Here is a 20,853-nt window from a genome sequence, read left to right as displayed (position 1 = left end):
ACTGAAAGTCTTTTTAATTAGGGTGAGTCATGTAAAAGGAAATATCAGGTAGATATATCTACACAATCACTATATTTACCCTTTGGTTGGAGCTGTGATTTAAGACTTTCTACGCATAAATATTCTCTCAGTGCTGTCTCATTTTCAATCAGGATTGTAAATTGTCCTCGTAGTTAATTCTCAGAGACAAACATGAAAAACTAATTAGCTAATATTGAATATAGGATAATTAGTAAGAAATCTCTACCTAAAATAAAACAAGCAATTTACGGAAAATATATAAAAATACAATAAAACAGAGGATACCTACATCTGGAAAGATCATTTTAAAAAGGTGCTGAATACTTAATCATACCACAAAAGCAGTGTTTCTCAAACTGGGGTCACCGCTTGTGTAGGGAAAGCCCCTGGCGGGCCGGGCCAGTTTGTTTACCTGCCCCATCCGCAGGTCCGGGGAATCGTGGCTCCCACTAGCCGCGGTTCGCCACTGCAGTCCAATGGGAGCTGCTGGAAGCGGCGGCCAGTACGTCCCTCGGCACGTTCCGCTTCCAGCAGCTCCCATTGGCCCAGAGCAGTGAACCGCGGCCAGTGGGAGCCGCGATCGGCTGGACCTGCGGACGGGGTACGAAAACAAACCGGCACGGGCAGACAGGGGCTTTCCCTACACAAGCAGCGACCCCAGTTTGAGAAACACCGCTGTAAGCCCATAACACACTCCACGGTGTACCTTTGTCAATCTATAAATGTGTTTCTCGAGTGTTCATCAACAACTTCCATATGAAGTCTGCAACAGTCATCTTATGCTTGACATCCCTGCTGTGCCTCATGCCTCCACACAGCCAAGGTGTGCAAATATTGACGGACCTATTTCATAATCCGTGGTGAGTGGTTGCTTACATGTTAGCTGAGGAGGGTGGCTGAGTATTTTCTAGAATTGGGGATGAAAAGAGAGCGGTTGTCTTCTTGTTTGTATGCTTGTGTTTTTTATCTCTGTAAAAAGTGCTTGGAGACTTGAATATGTACCTTGTATGAATCACTATAAATCTAAATAAACACATAAGTGATTCATCAGCCAATGTGACCCTGCTGAATGCAGTTGTCCTTCCAGTGCACAGATAGGAGAGGTTTTGAGACAGGTGTCTGTTTATTTAAGGCTTTGTAGATGATGACTGGGACTTTGCATGTGGCCCAGGACTGAATTGCTGACCAATGTAAATTGCACAGCTCGTGGGTGATATATTCTCATTAGTCTGCTCTGCTTAGCAGGTGTGCTGCTACAGGCTGTACCAGCTGCAGCTTCCTGGTGGCCTTCAGAGCCAGCCTAAGGTACAGCATGTTAAAATGATCTAGCCTGCAGGTGATTTAAAGCATGAGCATGGTTCACTGTGGCTTTCACGTGACAGGAATATAGTTTCTTGGTTAACCACAGATGAAAATATGCTGTAATACGTATGCACTTTGTAATGTCTTTAAATGTCTGTACTCTACCAATAACAAAAGAATAGACTGAAAAAAAGTCAGACCCAATAGGAAATCGTAAACTGCCCTAAGAAATACCAGGGAAATAATATTGTGTAATTAGCAGGAAAGGCAGTGCACTGCATCATTAGCTGTCAGCGATGTAGAAATCTTAATTTAGAAGTGTGTGTGATTGCCAAAGAAAAGTGGTTGAAGAAATGCAGCACTAGATTGTCTAAAATCATATTTACAAGCACTGGAAAGTGAAGCTTCTTAGTTACAATATCCTTGTGTGTGCTGTTCCATCAGTCACTTTACATTATGCTCCGTAGGTAGGAGTTAGTGTCAGAAATTCCCTATTACTTGAGCACCATTTCAGCAATCCTAGGTAACAAAACAGATTAGCTTGGCAAAAACGTATTTATATAACTACTTGGGCAAGAATTAGATCCAGAACAACCCTGACCCTACTGAGTGTGCTCAGGAGGGGAGAGATCAAGGAATCATCCCCCCACCCCATCTCTTTAGATGATATGCACAAGGACTCAGGTCAGCACAGGAATCATACACTCCTGTGGGCAAACATTGCCCCAGATAAAATTGAAGTTAAATTGCTATAGGTACTTTTATTCCAAAATATTCCACACACTTTGACTTGTACTAAAATAAATAAAGGTGTGAATTAAAACCAATTTAGTTGTTATGGTTCCAGTTTGTGTGTACACAAGTCCTTAGACATTTATATCTTTTGAATGCCCATTTCCCTGATTCTAGTGATAAAATAAAAGCATGTACAACATGGAAACTCTCACTCTTGTTTTAGCCCCAACTGACCAGAGTATTTGTGATTACTTCTGGAGCTGGATGATAATTAGAGCTGTGCAAAACTTTTATAGTGAAGGTAGCACACTGAGAGGCAGCATGGTCTAGTGATTAGCACACAAGCCTGTGAGTCTGAAGACCTAGCTTCTAGTCTCAGCTCTGCCAATGACTAGCTTCATGTCTTGGGCAAGTTATTTAACGTCAGTTTATCTCTCTGTAAAATAGGAATAGCAATACCTAACTACTTACTTTGCAGGGATGCTGTGAGGAGTAATTATCTAACATTTGCAAAGTGGCCAGTGCATGTTTAGTGACACATCAGTGCAGTCAATGTATGCTTGTTGTTGGGTTTAATTTTAAACCTGAAATTTGGACCAGGCTCACCTTATTTCATAAAAATATTGCTTAGCTTCAGCTGAGTTTTGAGAGAGCCTGGGCCATAGTATGGTGTTGTTTGAAGCCATCTGGAAAGTCAGTGATTTCATGTGATTTTGATCAGAAGCTAGGGAAACATTTTGAAGGTTTTGCCAAGTTCTGCACTGAGTTTTTGAGTTTGTTTAAACCTCAAACTCAAAGTTAAACTTAGGCGATCTAAACCCACATGAAGCAAAACAACAAAAAATTATCATGAGCCAATACAACCTTTATCACTTAAGGCTAGAAACATAAAGAATCCATGGAACTATTAGTAATTAAGAGGTTAGCCCTGTATTGTCTGAGAGAGAAGAAGCCCCAAATGCAGTGGTAACAGTGTGGCAAGGATGTGGGAAAGGAGAAGGATGTGGAAGCTTGACAAGTGGGTCTCCAGGTTGTGGAGCATACCAGAGCATCCAAGTCAATGGTGTATACACTAAGGACATAAAATACACAGATTTCCTAATATTAATCATCATTCCATATTTCTTTCTGGCATTATTCACAGCACTAAGCATGTTCTGAAGTTCTTCCCTAATTGAAGCAATCCAAATGAGGTAGACAAAAAGTATGAAACTAAGTAAGCACAGTAGTGCACAAAGTAGGAAATATCTATATCTCGACAGTCATGTGGTGAAACAAGTGAATAGCTCCCCCTATTTAGGGGGTCCAATAACATCAGATGCATGATGGGACCAAGAAATAAAGAGAAAGATACAGCTTGCAAAATAAGCATTGAACAACTTCTGAAGACTTCTATGTTGTCAAAAGTTAATATTACAAATACACACTATATTGCTGGAATGGGACATATGGTCAGCCCTCCTATACGGATATGAGAGGTGGAAACTTAAAAAGGACACTGAGAAATGACTCAGGGCACTTGAGTTTTGGTGTTACAGTAAAATGTTAAATATTTGCACGCTAACCAAAACTACGAACAATGAGGTGATGAGAAGGATGAATTTTAAAAGAGCACAATTATTTGAGACCCTAGGTAAGAGAACAACATCTTTCTGCAGACACATTGCTCGCTGATCACAGAGCAACTTGATTCTAGCACTTGTACTATCAGATAAGATTGCAGGCAAACCAGGAGGAAAAGAAAGAGAGCCAGCTTCATCAGAAACATCACTAGATGGACTGGTATCCAAAGAAGAGTGGAACTTTTACAACTCTGTTGCAATTGTGAAAGATGGAAGGTGGTTGACAATCTCTGTATCAGAGATCTCACTTGAAGAAGAAGATTGTGGAGCTCAGCTATTTTGGGTTCTGTATGCCGCACTGTGGAATTGGGTTTTGAGTGCTGGTGGGCCCAAGACTACACAGAACCACTGACCAGACTCGTATGCACTAGGGGTAGAGTGGGGAACAGTGGATGTGGAAGATATGATTGCCATCTTGGGGTCTGTGGGCAAGATTCTAGGCTCTATGGAACATTCCAGAAAACAGACTTTTCACTTGGTCTATATGTTGAGTCCAGGATTTTATAGTCAATGGATAGATTCTCATTGACTTCAGTGGAACAGACTGAAGAGAAGACTGTTTTTATTGAAATTACAAGATGACTCCAAGATTCGTTAGTTATTCCAAATGCTACACCTGCTCCTTTCATAATGATTGTCCTTGGCACATAATATAAAACAAGTCTTAATTCTTGACATTGTAACGTTATTGTGTAAAATCAGAACAACACACAAGTGCATGCTTACATTTACCCTTTCCGAGCTACATGAAAAATATGCACTCTACTGGATTTTTTTAATGTAACCTGATCCACAAATTTATAATGAAGATTACAGTGCTGACTGTGGCAGAGCAGACAAGTGTGCTCTCTCTTGGATCTTTCTTTTAGTGCTGTGGGGTGCAGCTTTATATACTATCAGTGATGCTCACTGAGAACTCTACTGGAGGAACCTAATGAAGGATGAGTGCGATCCTTGATTAGTCTAGCCATGGCCCCTTCTCAACCACTGCCACACACTTTTTGGACTGTGCTGGTCCCCTGGGGTTTCTCACAATGGAAAGGAGGATGCAGCTGTTGTCTGCTCTTGTAACCCCTCCCTCTCAGTGGTCTTTCCACTGTCGTGGCTCCATGCCTGGCCATGTGTCAGATGGAATAAATCTTGGTTGCAAATGAGCTCTCTAAATCAAGCATATATAAAATCATTATAATCCTATATCAGGAGAACAAGGATGGTCCTGCGGTTAGAGCACTAACCTTGGACTTTGAAGACCTTTGTTCAATTCTCTGTCCTACCCTACCACAGAATTTCAGTGTGATATTGGGCATGCCACTTAGTCTCTTGCTGCCTCAGTTGCCCCTTTGGAAAATGGCATGTCCCTCCTCACAAGAGGTGTTGTGAGGATAAATACATTAATGATGAGAAGGCACTTTCCTACTCTGCTGATGGGGGCCATTAAAATGGAATAGATAGCTATAGGAGCAGTATCTGCAAACAGGGCCGGCTCTAGGTGTTTTGCCGCCCCAAGCAAATAAACTTTTAGCTGCTCCCACCCCAGCCCTGGGATCTCACTCCCCCGCACTACCCCAGCGCTGGGCTCTTTCTTCCCCCCCCCCACACCCCCTGCCGCCCCAGCGCTGGGCTCTCTCTTCCCCCCCCACCCACACCCCCTGCTGCCCCAGCCTTGGGCTTCCCCCCACCAGTGCTGACTCCGCCCGCTCCCCCCTTGCCTCCAGCCAGTCCGGTGCTGGCAGGGTCGGGGTAAGCAGCGGGGCTCCTGGGCCGCACCTCAGCCCAGGGTCCCTCCAGCCAGGGCTCCCGCTTCCAAGACCGGCTGGGACCCGGGAGGGCAGAGCTGGGGGGACCGCCCCGGCAGGGGGCTGAGGAGCTGGAGCAGGGTAGCCCCAGAGAGAGTGGAGCCCCAAAGAGCAGGATGTGGGCCCTGCATGGCAGTGCTTTGCCCTCTATGGCCCCACTGCTGCTGCTGCTCCTGGCTGCCCTGCTGCAGTCCCTGGGCGGCTTGGGCTGCTTCGCCCAGCCCCGGCTGCGGCGCTGGGGGGCGGCCGCCCTGCGGCACCTGCAGGCAGCTCCATGTGCCCTGTGGGGCGGCCCCCAGCCTGAGTGTCCCCCATTCGGAGCCTGCCCGGCCCAGCCACAAGGTGCGGCGATGCTTCCCTGTGGCGCGAACCGCAGCAGCCCCAGCGCGCCCCCCGTGCACAACGCGCTGCTGCTGTCAGGGCCAGCTCTGGGCTTTTGCTGCTGGAAGCAACAACAAAAAAATTAAAAAATGGCCAGAATGCCACCCTTGAAAATGTGCCGCCCCAAGCACGTGCTTTGTTTGCTGGTGCCTAGAACCGACCCTGTCTGCAAAGTACCTCTGTGCCTTCAACAGCACAGCTCAGCCCCTCTCAGGAGCAAGCCACAGTCTGAGTTGGTTATCTAGGTTTATATATGTTGGCAATCACAGGAAAGAAATCTTTGATTCTGGTGCACCCATGCAAAAGCGAGTTTTTATTTTCCATCTCATTCCAGCTTCAGCATATGGATATGCACATACAGTGCTAAATGCATGTAAATTTCACCAAAAGTCTCACATTCCTTTCTAATTATATGCAAATTAACAGCAGTAAAACACCTCAAATATGATATTATCTAAATGGTTAATAGACCAAGCAGGAAAGATGAGATTTCAGCTGAAACTGGATCAAAGCCTTCTGAGTTATTCAATTCACAAACACATATGCATAGATAGGTGCACATAACTGTATCTGCAGTCATAGCTCACAGATCCTAAGGCCCTATAATAATAAATGTAAAAGTCAGTAAGTCAGCTATTCTTAGATTACTCTATATTTACATGCTAGCAATAGAATAGTTCTCTCTCCCACACCTCCACCCCCTTCCTGCTTCTTGTGCCCATGTCATTTTAATAGCAAAACATTTTCAGGCCAAGCTGTAAAGCAGTTTTTGCTTCTAGCTGCCACTTGTAAGGTAGAGTCCACCCTTTGATGGATCCTGATTACTTATTAAATGTTTAATAAGCTCTGAGACCCACTTGGGGCTGTGTTTCACTCTCCTCGGGTGATTTTGATGCTGCTTGTGAAGGAAAGAATACAAGCAGCACTGAGGGCAAATAACACTAGTTAGCAGTTTGCATACGTGTCAATAGTAATGACTTAAAGATGAATAATCAGTTTTTTACGTCTTTAGCTTACATAAAGATGCATTTAAAAGCATCACCTGGGGGAAAAATAAAAGTGCTGAAGCTAGATAGAGAAAAAACACACACCTCAACATCTAGGTGGAAAGACTCCGAATTAAAAAGGACTTTTTTCCTGTGATCGGCACAATCTTCAATATATTAAGAAGCAGCAAAAAAGGTCACTAGGCTCAACAAGCAACCCCCTGTTGTTTTCCTCATCTCTGGTTGCTTGCTTTCTCCTTATATTCTTTCTTTCTTTTGTCTAATATGTATTGACTTTCTTATTTCAGAGGCTCTGTGATATTTTGCAGCAAGTGTAGTAACCTTGAAAATTTTCTTTGATTGCTGGGGAAAGAGGTTATACTCGGAAAGTGTTTCGTATGTCCAACTACGAAAATATTGTTTGGTGTGGCAGATGGGAAGGCTGTTAGCTATTTGGAAAATACAAGATGTTTGTTTGTTTTATTCTGCCACATCCTAGGTCAGCTTCTATTTGACAGCACCCTAACGGCTTCAGGTTGTAGTCCCTGGGCTAAATGTTGCTTGTCTTACTCATACAAATAGTCCCATTAACTTCATCTGTTTCAATGGGAATGTGACAATTTTGGGCTCTGTCTATGTACAATGTATGAGTTCTCATTGATATTATGAAGTTGTTATTATGAAATTGTTATATCAAGGAATGCCTCTATTTTCATGTGGAATCCACCATTTGCTGACAGGGCTATCGCACATCTCTGCAGACTAGATAAAATGGAATCTTGCTAACCTTAATAACTGTGCTCTGACTGTACAATGGGTATGCTAAGAAGGTTTATCACCCCAACTTCTCTGAAGGGAGTGGGAATGGATCCTTAACAGAAGAACAAAGAAACCATGTGTTGGTAGGGGGACATATGAACTTGAGCGGCTTTTAGAGACACTCAGGAATCTTTGGGTAGAAGAGGGGATGAGGCTTTCATAGCAGGAGAGCTCAGGTTCAACGGAAGGACCAGCCAAAGGCAGAGAAAGTTAACTAACTAAATAAATCTCTATGGTTCTTAAAACCAGTGATGGCTGGTAAACTTTGGGCAAGTGGGGCATAGAAGAAAAAAATTATGCCAGCTTGCCCCCATGGCACCACCTCTGCCCCTGAACATGGAGAAGGGAAGGATTGGCCCTTGGAAAGTTGCCCTTTATTGATCAAAAGGTGTAGCCAATTTTTTGACTACACTCGTGGTTGATTCTTAAAAATGTTCAAGAGACCAAATAACCAAACATGGCCAAATGTATTGTCTAAAGACAAAGCAGTACGAAAAGGAGACATACATACTTTCCTTCAGGGAAGCAAATTCTTGCAGCATGTTCACCTTCCACAGCAGGTATTCTTCAAAGATACGCATTTCAGCTATTAGTATTTATAGCATGATTTTTATGGGTTAGAAAACTCTTTACACGTCACTAAAATCCAACCAGTTTGTTTCGGTTCCTTATCTTTTTGATCTGTACCTTCCTTATCTTTGTTATGGAGTCTAGCATTCCAGATACTGGTCTATGAAAGTACCTTTCTATGTGTTCTCATATCTCGTTCTGATACTACATTCCAAGTATTGATTAGCCATGAAAGTACTACCTAACTGTACTTGGTACAAATTATTGGTACATCTTTGGTTGGCAATATTATGACACATACAATGATACAATCTAAATTAGCTAACCAAGAAAGATATTGGAGTTCTGGGCATAGTTCTCTGAAAATGTATGCTCAATGTGCAGCAGTGGTCAAAAAGGCCATAATGCCACTATATAAATCGATGGTGCACCCACACCTGGAATACTGTGTCCTGTCCTGGTTGCCCCATTTCAGAAAGAATATAGTGAAACTGGAAAAGGTTATGAGTATGCAACAAAGATGATCAGAGGTATGGAATGGCTTCCATATGTGGAGAGACTAAAAAGTTTAGGGCTGTTCATCTTAGGAAAGAGATGACTAAGGTGGGGGATATTGTAAAGGTCTATAAACAGGAGGAAGTACTTTTTCACACAACACACAACTAACCTATGGAACTCATTGCCATGGAATGTTGTGATGGCCAAAAGTATAACTGGGTTAAAAAACGGATTAAATTCATGGAGGATAGGTCCATCAATGGGTATTAACCAAGATAACCAGAGACACAACCTGATGTTCGGGACAACTCTAAACATCTGACTACCAGAAGTCTGGAGTGGAAGACGGGGTGGATCACACTCCACAATTGCCTTGTTCTTTACACTGCTCCTGAAGCTGTGGTATGGGCCACTGGTGAAGACAGGATACTGAGCAAGATGGATCTTGGTCTGACCCAGTATGACAGCTCTTATGTTCTTATATTTATAAATTTCCTATTTTCTAATGCCAAAGCTGATTTTAGCTTTGCAAAGTGTAGTGGAATACTGGACATGCATGAACTAAATCATCGGAAGAGTATAATACATTCAGTTTACATAACTTCCCAACACTTATTAATGCAGCATATACTATGCCTAACATATATGCATTGGCTAACACCTCCTATGCCGCCTAGGCCCCTTAATTACCTTGGCCAGTCCCAGACCTTTCTGGGATCCTTCTCCTCATCTCCCTCTGTTGCATTCCCTCTCCCAGCTACTGCTGCCACCTCCTCCTGTCCTGCCTGGTGAACCTTCTCCAGCAGCTTCACGGCTTTCACTGATGCACTAAGTTGCACATCCCCAGCTAGTGGAGCCCAAGGGAGGGAGCAAGAGTCTGCCACCTGAGCCAGCCCTAGTGCCCAGTGGTTCCCTGACACACCACTACAGGATTGCTCAAAGTCACTGCATCCTGTTGCTTGGGCAGTGAATCCAGTGCACCAACCCCATGGAAGATTGCCTCTTGTCAGACCTTGACTGTGCAGTCTATGCATGTGTCACAGGTGTGGTGTGGAAGGATGTCTTGCTACTAAATACAAATCATGAAACTCCAGATCTTAGAACGTTTCTGTAGATTTGCTGTGTTCACTATTTGTATTTAGTGACACACCCTCCAACTGGTGGGGCAGTGCCCCAATGCCCTCTGGAAGTGAGCCACCACTGCTAAAGAGAAACCAGGAGCTGTAGGAAAAGGATCCCGGACACTCCAGAGGACTCTGTCCAACATTAAAGTACTCTCTAGAGTGGTGAGGAATCTGAGGCATGGAAATGCATATAAGTGTGTTTATTATTTTATATAGATCTATGCATTTCTCATGCTAAGTAAAGAGTAATGGTGTTTTAGAATGCTGTGCAAACTGTGTGTCCGTTTTACTTTCGCAGAGTTAAAATGTAAACCAGAAGGCTCTCACTTTGATGTGATTCTGGAGAATGTGGAAGAGCTGCTGGTGAGGCAACTGAGCAGCGGAGACCAGAAGGATGTCAAACATGAGGTTTGCACCTGGAATGCATGCCTAGAAGCCAAAATTCAGGGATGGTGTCTAAACTCTGTCCAGCCCCAGCAAGGTAAGGGCATATGGGATTCTGCATTTAGACCCTTCACAGCAGTCTGGCAAGTGTCCAGCAGGGAGAGCTCGACTAGATCTGTGACAGGAAGTGTCATTTGAGTTAACCAAGAATGATGTTTACAGCTTTATGGTTAAGGGGGATCAAGGCAGGAACATTAGAGTAAAGATGGTATCAAACACACATTGAACAATTGGATTTAATCATTTTACCCATACTATGTCTTTCATTAATTGGTTGTATTGCAGGTTACTTAGCTATAATATAGGTTTGAAAATTCTAATAAACTTAAGATTTAGTCATAAAATAGCATTTAAAGATAAATAAGAAACTGGAAGAAAAAATGGCATAAATGAGTGTTTAAAAGTTTAAATGAATGAATTTAACATAAAATGTTAACACTTATCAAGAAGTAAAAAGTTAAATGGCAATAAATCAATGATCTTACCAGAAAGTGTTAACTGACTCTAATTCTCTGCTATTATGGGGAGGTTATTTTGCTATGGGACTGTGACGGGGTTGGGACTCACCACCTGGCGCCTCCTACTGGTTGTCTCGGGAATTAGCTCTGTCCAGTGGAGCACCCCCTCCTGGTGGTGTCCCGTCCGTCGTCTCGCCCTCGGTTGGCGTGTCCGGACCCGCGTTGCTCCCAAGCTCGCGGCATCCTCTTCCAGCGACTGCCCTCCGGCAGTGCCCCTTAGTCCATCCTCGCCCCGTTCCGGGGGGGTCAATCAGGTGCCTCTCTGCGCCCTGGCCGATGTGGCCAACTGCACCCCCAAAGTCACACCCCTCTTGGCAGGGGGTTGGTGCAGCTCTAGATGGCTGCTCCCGTCGGCCGGGTGCTAGGCAAGAGGGAAGGGGGGGACCCAGGCCCGCCCACTACTCTGGGTCCCAACCCAGGGACCCTCTAGTGGCAGCCGTCCTGCCCTCCTTCTCTCCCTCCGTCTGTCCACGTCCCTGGGCCGCTTCCCCTTTGGCCCCTCGCACCGGCTAGGCCCTTCCCCTCAGGGCCTGCAGCCTGACAGACTCCGGGCTGGAATCACCCGGGCCTGCCCAGCACTGCACTGTCCCAGGTGCTAGTCTCCCAGCTCTGGAGACAGACCTTCTCCTGTCGAAGGCCTGGGACAGACTCCCTGCTCTCTCCCTGAGCAGCCTTTTTATAGGGCTGAGCCTGGCCCTGATTGGCTCCCAGTAAGCCCTTCTCCCATTGGCTGTATGTCTGCGCAGGCCCACTGGCCTGCCGCAGCCCATACTCACAGGGAGTGGGGCAGCCGCCCCACTACAGGGACTGAGACTCCTTAATATAGGTCCTTACCAATTTTCAATAATAGTTTAAAAAAAAAACCCACAGTCAAATGTTGTTAGGCTGCCGGTGACAGTGGAATCAAAAGTAATTCTAAAGTTGGAAATGTAATAAACAGTTACTTTAATTACTGAAATGTCAATTCATTCAAAATTCCTCTACTACAGTGACAGTGGCACAATGCGTGTGGTTAGTAAATATGATACTACTCAACATGAGTGAGAGTTAATAAATTCTGCGTCTGGGATTCTAAATACCATGGAATTGATTCTTCCCATGTTTTTGTACATTATCAAGCATGCACTTAACAAATATTGCAGACCTGTGTATCTTCCCTGTCTAATGGCTCTTACAATTAATTGGTAATGGTTGTTACTATTATTTATTAGTGAAGAAAGGAAAGTAGGTTTTCTTAATTCCTGGTCTCTGATTGTTCTTATAAAAGTGTTACTACTGATAGCTTTCCACATTACTTTATAAATTTCACTTCACTGTAACACGAGGAGACATTTTCTAAAGGGATACCCTTGTTGGAAGGTGCACTTTGTACTCTCGGCATTTGTGCCCGCATTGTATGTCTGCAATTCAATTGAGGGTAAACATTAGAATAATTGTATCATACAGAACTTGTTTCCACAATCAATCAGCCCTGCAGGCTGGAGCACAGAATGTACTTGCAGGTATTCCAGAGAATGCACATGGTCCTGGCGACAAATAAACTCTCTGGACAGGTCCCCAGAATCTTGCCTTTCCCTGCATAGTGGAACTGCACTGGCTTCAAGGAAGGCAGGATTTGTCCCCAGTTGACTAAGTTCAGTTGAAGTGCTGGGCCACCAATTTATAAATACAAAACAGGCTTCTCATGACAGTTTTTCAGCTCATCGTGTAGTCATTGCGTCTCCTGAAGTTAATACAAAAGATTTTTTCCTGTGCAACTCTCCTCATACATTTACACATTAAAACATGAGTTCTAGAAATGTGACAAAGAGAATTCATGCTGGGTAAGAGTGAAACGCCATTCAATTTTACATAGATTAATACCCTGTCAATAAATACAAAGCCTCAGATTGCCATATAATTATTTCCAGAACAACCCTCCTGTTTTAACTCCAAACATCTTGTCTGGTAGGCGATTTCACAAATCCTATTACTGTTTCCATGTCAGAGATGAAAATATTTTCTGAAACTGACATGATCTATACTGTTTATATTTGTATACACTTCAGTGAATTATTTTTTCACCATCTTATTTATAAGATTTTGTTTTTTCAACCTATCTTTATAGTGCAAACATTTTGCTCTCTGGATCAGCTTTGTTGCTATTCTTTATATTTTCCCCCTTCCCAGTATAGTCCTTTAAAAAATACTGTGTCTGGAAATAAACTGACAGTAATAGTGGAGGCTACAAGATTATTTTATCAGGTAAATACTTTCCTGAGACCAGTATACTACAAAACAATTTATATGCACCCTATGAACCTTTGGGCTTCTTAATTATATTCTCATTGTATAGAAGGGTCTACTATAATTAAAACTTACCTGTCAAAATACAGTACTCTTCTACAGTTTATGTCTTCATTCATTTTGTATCTGTATCTCTGATACACAGTGGATCAAATTCAGCCCTGGTGTAATTGGTCAAAATCCCCCAAGCTTCTGTGAAAGTTGTGTTCCATAATGTCAGGGCTGAATTTGGGCTACTGTGTACTGTTTCTCATTTCACCATATTCTGGAAACGTTCTGATCACCTTTTCAGTTCCGGAGCCTTAAAATTCCATGTGTTCTGTTGGGAACTTCCTGCCTTTCATGGTGAATTGCATTGAAAAACACTGATTTCCTGTTTAAAATAAATAAATACATTAACTCTCCTTTCCTACAGGTCATCTGGAATTGTTAAATCTAACTGTCCAGCAGACCAAATATTTTGCTACTATTTCCTGGAGTTGAGCAGCTGCTCTGGGGCCAGGCAGCCCCCTTCTCCTACAATACCAGCAAAGCATATATGGCTTTGAGGAGGAACTCAAAAGGAGAGCAGACCAGCTCAGGAGTGCAGCAGAGCGTGGTGGAGAACTGACCTGCACTCTGTGCTTCTTAGGCGTGAGGCCTGTCTGTAGTGATGTTGCCAAACTCAAAGGGAAGAGACGTGAGTCTCAGAAGGTTTGAGACTTCATATTTAATTCCAGGTACTTTACCCATTGGGAAAGAGGGGTCTGGTAGGAAGTGAGGCAAGGAGACTGCAGTATAGCACTTTGGTGATACTTAGACTGGGCCCTGGATCGAAACTTGGTCAAGAGGGTGGGCCCAGGTTCCCCTACCAATCCCTAATGAGTGCTGAAGCCAGAAGTCAGCCTCTGATATGGGAAGTCAAGGGGAGAGAAGGCCATGAGGACAGAAGGTCAAGAATCTCAACCCAGGAGGGAAGACCTGGAGTTCCCTCACATAACCCAGAGGGCTATCTGTTGCAGGACTCTTAATGTATAGTGTACATAAAACACTTGACCTGGCTGGAGGGCTGAGTCATGGAAAGGGCAGACCACCATAGGATCAGACTGGCTGCCATCAGAGGGGTGCCAGGAATGAAGAGATACTACCACACCCTGCCTGACCACAGGGTGGTGCCTGTGGTGAGTGACCGCCTTTACAAGGACATATTGACTGCATAGGAGCTCAGGAAATTAGGTACCTGCCAGGGAGACAGCAATGAAAAGGAGACAGATGAGCAAAAGAATATATACCAGAGCAACTGCTGAGAAAGTGAACAGTCAGCCTCGCTGGAGTTATTCCTGCTGGAGAGATGGTGATGTATCCTGGCAGGCAGAAATATTCCTTCTGGACAAAGAAATTGATTAAAGGCATGGAAAGGCTTCTGTGTTTAAGACTTTAGTATCGAGTGGAGGTGAATGATAGAGGCGTATACAATAATGAATGGTATACAGAAGGCAACAAGTGCTCCTGTTTACCCTTTCTTATAATATGAGAACAAGGGACAACCAGTGGAACTAAAAGGCAAAACATTGAAAACTGATGAAAAGAAATATCATTTTACACAGTGCACAAAAAATACTTTCTTCCACAAGGCATAAGTGACCTATGAAACTCACTGCCACAAGACATAACTAGGGATTAAAGAAAGGATAATGAAAATGTCCGGCTGGCCTCAATTACCACTGCAGGAATATAAGACTTGCCTCCCTGAAAGGAGGTGACAGAAGAGAGGGTGCAAGAACTGAGAGTTTGAGCAGCAGGACTCACTCTTATGCAAACCTAAGGAGCCTACAAATATTTGGATCAGTGAGTTTTTTTCCTGGCATTTGTTGTTTGGCTGACCCAGAATAAGCCATTTATTATACTAATTTGTAATGTTTAGACAAGGCTTCAGGGAGGGACTAAATCAATTTGGTTCATCCTAACAGAGTAGTTGAGGCAGAACTAGATATCCTGGGGAAAATAACGTGATTTAAGAAAAGAGCTAGTTGAAAATCAGAATTTCTGTCCCATGGAAAATTCTGAGTTTTAAGTCTCAAGTCGGGACAAAAAGCCAAAATCTAATTTTTTTTTCTCAGAATGGAAAGTTCAAAAAATTTCAATTCAGAAATGTCAAAACATTTATTCCTGGACTGAAACATTTAATTTCAGTTCAGTTCAATATTAATTTGCATCCTCCAATCTGCTACAGAGCCTCATAGGAACTGTAGTTTGCATGCTTTTTGTCCCCATTCTCCTGGGGGAATGGCATCTCCCATGATGCACCATGGCAATTCAACCAGAAGGGAGACTGCAGGGGATGATGGGAGATGTAGTACAACCAGGGAGACCAGCTTATAGAGGAAAATTAGGGCATGAGGCACCTGAACTATAGTTCCAATGGCAGCTCAGGCAGACACAGATTAATGTTTAACTGATTCAAAAATGAAACATTCTGATTTGATTTGACAAACCAAAATATTTCAATTAAGGTCAGCCTGATCCAAAATGAAGTATTTTGTTTTGATTTTCCTGATGGAAAATTGAAAAATTGCAGTAAAATTGAAATTTTACCAATGAAAAAATATTCCAATTTGTGGATACTGCATTTTTAGTTGAAAAAATATTTTTACAGAAAATTTCTAACCAGCTGTATTTAAGAATCTGGTATGGGGCCAGAGTGACTGGAAAAGATCAGTTTGGACTCTTAGTGGGGTTACTCTGACCAGAGGAGGGGCAATCACTGGATGGAGTCACTGACATGTACCAGAAATGTGAATTGTTTTGATCTAATGTGATTTATTTTGGTCCCGGTGAGTATCAAGAGGGACAAAGGGGTGTCATAAAGGAGATCCTATGTCACTTGGCCCTGCAGCTGGCCTCCATCCAAGAGCAACTTAGTGTAAGGAGGGAAGAGCAAAATAAATCTCAAGAAGCAAGCTGAGTGACACCAACAGAAAGTGCATCAGGCAGCCTGACAGTGAAAGGTCAAGGCATGGCTACCAGCACAGCAACAAACTTCAACAACATAAAAATAACAGGGCTTGATAATTATTCAAGATTAGTCAGGATGCATTGGTGCTGGTTTGGGGAGGAGAGAGAGATCTCTTGGGAACAAGATCTACAACCCCAACTTATAGGCTTAGAGACTTGCTGCAGGAGGTAGTTAAGGCCCCTGTCTCAGTGCATAACCCTGGGGTGAGAACTGGTCATTTCTGGAGTAATTCCTACACATCCAATCCAATGGTAGGAGAGAAGGGTGTGTTAACACTAGGTGAATTTGCTGGCCAAAGCAGTCTACCAACCCAAACATTATATGGATACAGAGGCAGCTCCCAACTCTGCAGGATAGCCCAGAGCTGGTAACTCCAAGCTGGACCCAGCAGAAACCTTCCAGGATATGGTCCAGGGACAAGCTTTTCTCTTCCTTGAAGAGGATGCTGAATGCTGACAGATATTTGCTTCTTTCTACAAGATTCATTTTTTATATGAAAAAAGGCCATTCCAGCCCTCAGACCCCAGTATTTGGGCTAACCTCATATGGGAAAAGATATTTTGATCCCCCAAATCTATTTACCCCGCTGGGCATAAATTACCTGGCATGGCAGGAAGGCTAGTGTGCTTTGGCATCATACTCTCTCCAAAATTTCACAGAATGATAGGCCAAATCCTGAAGACCTTATTAAATCAAAACTCTCAGCATGCTGGTATACATTACGCATTTTCATCAAGCAGCTAGTGGGTCTCAAGTAGAGTTTGTCATTCTAGACCAACCCAAAAGGATTTCAGGCACAAAAGCTGCTGTTTTCCTAGATGAGGTAAATGAACTTCAAAAATTATACTTGGAAACTCTTAGACTTCTTTAGCTCTCTCACTGTTGTGAATAAATAATCTGGAGCCTAATGGTAGACATTAGATGATGCTGCTAAGCAACCACCATGTCCTGCAGAACCAACTGTGCTTCAGGTACTGCAGTTAACTACCGAAGTGCCTAACAAAACCACAATGGACACATTAATAAACCATAAAGCAATTTAATGAAGCAAGTATTTTGAGTGTTTTGTGATAAGAGAAGCAAAGATGACTCCTTCAGCATCACATATATTTGCAATGTACATATTAGCCCTGGGTCTAGAGTATGCAAGTATGAGTATGTAATGTACTATTAGACCAACACTTTCACATCTGGGTGCCTCATGTTAGAGTTCTAAGTTCATATTTACATACCTAATCAATCGTGGCCTGATGATCAGGAGTACTGAGCACTCACAAATCCTACTGAAGTCAATGGAACATGCAGGTGCTTAGCACCTTTGAACAGCATGCCACTTTTATTTACGTGCATATGGATATGCAGATATGGATTTAAAAACCTAACCTGCATTGCAGCTACATATACATACATGTACATGAATCAAGTGTCAATCTGTCATAGAACCCTTATAAGAACTCTGACACAAATATAGGTACTTTTTTAAGGCTTGCAGTCCTTGGGCGAGTTTTATTTGTAAGTCTATATTGGCATCGACTGGCAGACTCTTGTTCAGTCTTCTAGCAATGGAAAGCTCGCTCGGGGAAGAGAATGCAGTGGCATAAAGTAGCCACAACATCAGCTATGTAGAGAGAGGCATAGGGTCAACACCACTCACAAAGTGGTAACTATTGTTTTGTGGTGAGAGGGTGTGGCCAGAAGATGTGTTGATTAAGTACAACTCCATAGCAGCCTCCTTTCACAGTGTTCATATGGAGTCCAGCCATAAATTAAAGCTGTCCACCTTATCCAAACAGAAATCTTGAGGCCAACATGAGGCCAATGTCACTTGACCTGTCTCAGGGAGAGTCTCCTGATAAGCAGGAGCCTCACTGCTGCAGGAGGTGTATGTCAATCTTCCTTGCACCAATACTGGTGTGCATTTCCTGCAAATACCCAGGTTTGAGAGACACCTTTCTACCACCTACCCTTCGTGTGAGGAAGCCTTGTCTGTGCCTGCCACAGGCAATGCAAGCACTCCCTCTAGGTCCTGCTTTCACTCTACCTACAGGTTAGTGAGTCCTCTGAGCCTCTCTCAGGAGTGTTCAGCCCTTGTTCCATTGGTCCCTTGCAGTATTCACAGATTTGCTGCTTCTAAAGGAACAATACACCCCAGTTTACCAGTTTCACTTTAAACCACCAAACCACTTGACACACAGCACTTAGATATGTTTATAGTGAAATCAAATACAAGTTTATTTAACAAAGCATAAAGGTTCAAATAACAGAAAGTAGAAGTATTGGAGATAAATGGTTACACATAAAATAAAGTCATAACATATTCTAGAGCCTAGACTTAATTAACTGGTTATGTCATGTCTTGCAGAGTAATGCTCACCCAAAATTCTTGCAGTATTTTACAGTCAGGCTTAGCTGTGATTCTCTTTTTGTGAGACAGATACACTGTCAGCTTGTCTCCTCGGTGAAGAACCTTGTGTGTTTCCTTGCCCCCTCAGGTATACCTAACAAACCTTGGTCTTTAATCATAAACAGAACACACTCTGCTGTTTATTTTCTCCTGTGAATTTTCTGTCTTGTAGATTTTGCAATCTCTTTTTGCCTGTGATTCAGTATGCAAATAGATCTACATTGTGAGACATACAATGTGCATCACACAAATGTCCAGAAAGGGAGATAAGTATCTGTTTCCTCCTGTCTGAAAGGAACATGTCCTAGGCAGGTGACCTTAAGAACATAATTTTCAGTATAGGTACATAACTTCTTAAATATTATCTGTACTTACATTTCACAATGATTATGATGGACCAGTGGGCTATTGGCTTACGGTGGAGACCTCACATGCCACACTTTAGTGAATTGTTATGAATATATCTGATCCAGGGTATCCCTGTAAAAAGCTGTGCCCTCTGCCGGTTGGCATCAAGACATTCCTGGGTCGCTTCTGGCCCTCAGTGTTTAATTTGTGCCCTCTTTGGATTTAACTGATAGGTGCCTTTGCCTTGCTCATATGATCTGTAGATGTTAACACTTTCAAGCATGAACACTGCCCTGTGTAAAATCTCAATAAGTTACGTTTCCAGCAAATAAACTATGGTCTATTTTTTAACCAGTCCTTTATCCTTTCCTGCGTCTTAATCTGGATCTCTACAGCTTGTAGTTTTAAGCAGAGGCCTGCCGTGTAAAACATGATCAAAGACTTGCTGGAAATCCACATAAAATATATTATATGCACAGCCATTATCAACCTTGCCTGTAAAATGAAGATATAGGTACAAAAATCTCAGGCTGTAGCAGCATATTTGCAAGCATTACAATATAATCTGCTACAAAAGCCTACTCTTTTGATGTTTCATTTGTTGGATGTATTGTTCTATGAATAAAATAATCCCTAATATCTCTTTTTACTGTTCAGGGTGTAAAAAGAATGTCAATGAGCAAAGACATTCATGTAAAATGATTCAATTTCTCTATAAAAACAGTGTATTGATTTTTTTTTTGGATTGAAGTGTGTATTTGAGATTTAGAAGGATCCTCAAATCCTGCCTTTTTAAAAAGAAAATGTGTAATGATTACTGAACATTGCACTTAATTTTCAATGATTTCACGCAGAAAATTCTACACAAACTTGCACATTTCACCAAGTGTTTCTTTAAACACTTCTGAAAGACTGAGAATCATGGTTGGTGTTAAAAAGAACTATTGCACTGTGAATCAGGAGGCTCTATTCTTCAGAGTAAATGTCTTTCATTTTTGAGGTGTACCATGATTACTGGTGAGCGGAGGGTAGTGAAGAATAGTCCTTAGTACCTAAGTAGTCTCTACTTAATACTTTAGTAGTCTCTACACATATTTTAAGTTAGATGTGCATTTTTAAAACATCTGTTCATTCTGTAAAAGGTACGTGAAAAGAATCATAGGACAGCACGAGTGTAAGTTCAGTTCTTTACTGGTGTCTGTAAAGCCTTTTGCTGCTGTTGACCTCCTGGTCCCTTGCTCCGCAGATGGCTCAAGGGAGGACGTTCTCTCAGTAACTGAAAAAAGGGGATTGATTCTGGCAGTAACCATTCAGTGCAGCAAGGACAAGCAGATGATAATGGCAGGAATGCAAGGAGTATGGAACAAAATTTCCATCAGTGTGTCACAGTTACAGAGCAAGTTGTGCTATGGAACCCTTTTAGTTCCTCTCTGTGGATAGGTTTTGCTACCTTCAGCCTTGTCTCAGTGAACTGCATGGTTCCCATGATCCACTCTGGTCTACACTACGAGTTTAGGTCGACTTTAGCAGTGTTAAATCGAATTAAGCCTGGACACGTTCACACGACGAAGACCTTTCTTTCGACTTAAAGGGCCCTTTAAACCGGTTTCTTTACTCCACCTCCGACAAGGGGATTAGCGATAAAATCGGCCTTAGCGGGTCGGAATTGGGGTAGTGTGGACGGAATTCGACATTATTGGCCTCCGGGAGCTATCCCACAGTGCTTCATTGTGACCGCTCTGGACAGCACTCTCAACTCAGATGCACTGACTTGGTAGACAGGAAAAGCCCCGCGAACGTTTGAATTTCATTTCCTGTTTGCTCAGCGTGGAGAGCACAGGTGACCACGCAGAGCTCATCAGCACAGGTAACCATGATGGAGTCCCAGGATCGCAAAAGAGCTCCAGCATGGACCGAACGGGAGGTACGGGATCTGCTCGCCATATGGGGAGACGAATCAGTGCTAGCTGAACTCCGTAGCAGTAAACAAAATGGCAAAATATT

This window comes from Emys orbicularis, chromosome 1 (genome assembly GCF_028017835.1).
Source record: "Emys orbicularis isolate rEmyOrb1 chromosome 1, rEmyOrb1.hap1, whole genome shotgun sequence".
NCBI classification, from domain to species: Eukaryota; Metazoa; Chordata; order Testudines; family Emydidae; genus Emys; species Emys orbicularis.
This window is presented reverse-complemented; position numbering follows the sequence as displayed.